The sequence below is a fragment of the Neovison vison genome, chromosome 5, assembly GCF_020171115.1.
Source record: "Neovison vison isolate M4711 chromosome 5, ASM_NN_V1, whole genome shotgun sequence".
Taxonomy (NCBI): domain Eukaryota; kingdom Metazoa; phylum Chordata; class Mammalia; order Carnivora; family Mustelidae; genus Neogale; species Neogale vison.
Genome location: NC_058095.1, coordinates 84000377 through 84004016, shown reverse-complemented (window position 1 = coordinate 84004016; position 3640 = coordinate 84000377). Strand labels below are relative to the sequence as shown.

Genomic DNA, 3640 nt, shown 5'->3' with positions numbered 1-3640 from the left:
TTGGCAATATATGTCCAAGTTTCACTGTGCATAATCTTGGTACAGGCCACTGTACTCTTAGAGTTTATTTAGAGATATGCACCTAAGGCTGGGTTTTTGAGAGGATTTTGGGAAAGCGGCACATGTTCATTTATAGGGAATCAGCTAAATTATGTTACTCTTTTCCAGAGACTACAGTGAAGGCATTTGAAGAAGTTTTTGGATAGCTATATACATAAAAATTGAAGTATCTCCATGGGAAAGATCTCGAAGACATTACTCTACCTACATGGTATGATTCCCGCCTAGAGCTTTCAAAGTATATATGTGTACCTGTGTGCTCAAACTCAGCCAATTTGTTGAGCATCTGCTCCAGAGGTTGGGTGAGTGCTGGGACCAGAGAGAACGCATAGGCACAGCCTGCCCTGCCTTCCAGGGCTGACTTGGGGTGGGGGGCAGCTGCTCCTACCCTCGTGGCTACCTCCACACTGAGATGGTAAAGAAAGCTCCCAGTTCCGAATCCGCCAGGGCCCAAAAAGGCAGTGCGAGGGACCAGGACATCAGCAGGCCTCTGGGCATTCTGGTACAGGGGATGAAAAATGGCTGCTTATGAGGTGCCTCCTCTGGCTGCTTGGAAGTGATGACCACCTGTTTGGAAGATTTACCAACTGTAAACCTGTGTGTATAGTGTAGATAAGCTTCTGTAAGCCTTTCCCACAGCCTTTTAAACTTGAAGCCCTTTTCGGCGACCTGTGACCTTTCTAGATGCAGAGAAGCTATCAACATATGCTAAAAGGACAATTAGAGAAAAGACTTGTTTTTTGAACTTTTTGTTAAAATTCACTCAAGAGACACTTCATCTGGAAATGACTTTTGGAAATGCAGCCTCTACTTCACGTTTTGGATTCACATCCACATATTTTGTCCAGGGTTGGAGGGAAGGAGAGAAGACAATGAATGAGAGGCAGGGAAAGGTTTCCCCAGAACTGGTGTGTTGGAGCCATTTCCCTGGATGTGTGCTATCACTCAGCACTCCTGTATGTAGTATATATAGTGATTAAACTTCAGTCCTTAATTAATGTTGCTTTTCTAGATGTTTAGAGGTGCTCATCCTATTTAACAGTAGCTACAGAAAGGGTTAACATTTTGCTCTTCTTAGCTTGTCTTTCTAATAGAAACACTGAACCACTTTGAAAAATAATTCATCTATACTTTTCACTGAGTAGATGGAGAAGACTGGGAAGTGAATTATACACATTTCCTATAATGTTACTGTATACATGGTGTATACACTAGAAAAGGGTGGCTCATATGAAAATATGACAGAGGATTGATAAAATTTTGTATACTTTGTATACTTTCTTGGTTAAATTTGTAAGAAGACTTTTAAACGGTACTTTTAGAAGTGAAATTCTTAACCTACCTCTGGAGTACAGCATGCCTGTATTTTGTCCTTTAGTTAGGTTGGGAAGACAAAAAACAAGGAGAGATTTTGCCAAAATGTCATATTTTGGAGACACTTTCAGATTATAACCATCCTTCCCCCTGTGCATTTTATTCCAAACAGCTATACATAGAGTTAACATTGTAGGTCCATATTTTAACATCTAGTCTTTCTAGATACTTTGAAGTGAAGATGTTTGTTACACATAGTAATGTGCTTTTGGTACTTTTTTTGTTGTTGTTAAGTTCAAAACCTAATATCCTGTGATGGAGTTTATTTTAAAAGAAAAAAAGGACTGTCTTCTGAAACTGATGTCATTTCCATCTCTTTGAGCTGTATCACATTTTTGAACTCTTTCCTGGACAAATTACAAAAGAATGTATGAAAGGAAATGTCCTATGCCATCTATTCATTTTTAGAAAACACTCCAAATTACACTTGATTCCATATGTGTGGGGGATTGGGGGGTTTTGTTTTGTTTTGGTTGGTAAATGATCTTTTATTGAAATGTTTTTCTTTGTAGTTCTTAACTAGCGGGGCATTCCACTGCACCATTATTGATGTCATCTATGATGTCATGAGGGCAGCGACCACCAGCATTGCAGCCCACAGACTGGGCAGTGCCCAGGACCTCTCTAATGGTTTCAGACAGTTCTCTGGCTAAAGATTGGTGCCACATCTGTCGGGCATTGCTGACAATCTCATCAAAAGTGATATTTCCACTGTGCTTAATGTTTTCCTGCTTCTTTCTGTCTCTTGGTAGTTCCTTGAGGGCTTTGATAATCAGGGCAGAGGCAGAAGGTAGCCCTTCAGTCTGGGCCTACCTGTACCAAATAGTCGATCTCATAGTCATCCTCAAACCCTTCCAATCACCAGTTGCCTTAGTGATGTCATCACCAGCCATTTTTTCTAGAGACAGACCAGGGACTGATCGTAGGTGCCAGGGCAGATGTGGCACCAGAGCACCTCAGGTACATGAGTATGATCTCACTGGGGTCGAACTTAGGGGGTGTGGTGGAGGTGGCTGACTGAAGAGAACACTCCTCAGAACCCCAACCCAAAAGGTCCATATGTGTTTGTAGTGGATACAGTTAAATTTCTTGGAGTGCCTGGGTGGTTCAGTCTGTTAAACAACTGCCTTCAGCTCAGGTTACGGTTTCAAGGTCCTGGGATCAAATCCCACATCAGGCTCCCTTCTCAGTGGGGAGCCTGCTTCTCTCCCTCTGCCACTCCCCCTGCTTGTTCTCTCTCTCTCTCTCTCAAATAAATAAATAAATAAAAGAAATTAAGTTTCTTGTTTTGAAACAACCTAGGTGTCTTGGGTGATGACGCATGATATAGAGCTAGTGGAATAACATTTTATAAATATCTTCCTGTTTAATTTTATGTAAAACTAGAGAACTATTTTAGAGGTAGAATTGTTAAACCACTTTGGGAAGTACACATTCAGTGCTTTTTTATTGGTTTGTGAGTGAGATATAAGGCAGTACAAGGTTGAGGTTCTACAGATTTGTTTCTATGTAGATTATAGCTGCAGACTGATCTGTATCAATCAGCATTTGATACAGCTATACTCTATAGATACATTGGGTTTTTTTAAGATTTTATTTATTTATTTGACAGAGAGAGATCACAAGTAGGCAGAGAGACAGGCAGAGAGAGAAAGGAGGAAGCAGGCTCCCTGCTGAGCAGAGAGCCCGATGTGGGACTCGATCCCAGGACCCTGAGATCATGACCTGAGCGGAAGGCAGCGGCTTAACCCACTGAGCCACCCAGGCGCCCTATAGATACATTGTTAAACAGTTAAATGGAAAACATGCTTTCTTGCTAATACTCTAGTAGTATAGGTCAAGTATTGATTAGAAGCATTCAATGATATTTTCTGTGCTTTATTGTTTAATGTCTTATTTTATTCTGATTATTAAAAGAGAAGACACTCTTCTAATTGAAATATTTATAGGGGCCTGATGTTCTTTCCTGCTTCTAAAATGAAACATTTTATTCTCCTACTGAGGACTAGACTACCTTTCTTTATTAACTGAGTTGGTGATGTTCACTCATACTGATTAAAAAAAAAAAAAACTAGTGCTTCCAAACTTTGATACAGGACATTATTCATGACAAATGAAAAAGTGAGGTACAAAACCATGTGTATGATCCTCAGTCATATAAAAAATGTGTTTGCCTAGATACCATGCTCTGATATTGTGGTTTTAA

At 40.3% G+C, this 3640-nt stretch overlaps 1 pseudogene; it reads right to left on the bottom strand.

The window, feature by feature from the left end:
• Positions 1 to 1949: 1949 nt before the first annotated feature.
• On the bottom strand, positions 1950 to 2436 carry LOC122907813 (annotated as a pseudogene).
• Between the last annotated feature and the right edge of the window lie 1204 nt (positions 2437 to 3640).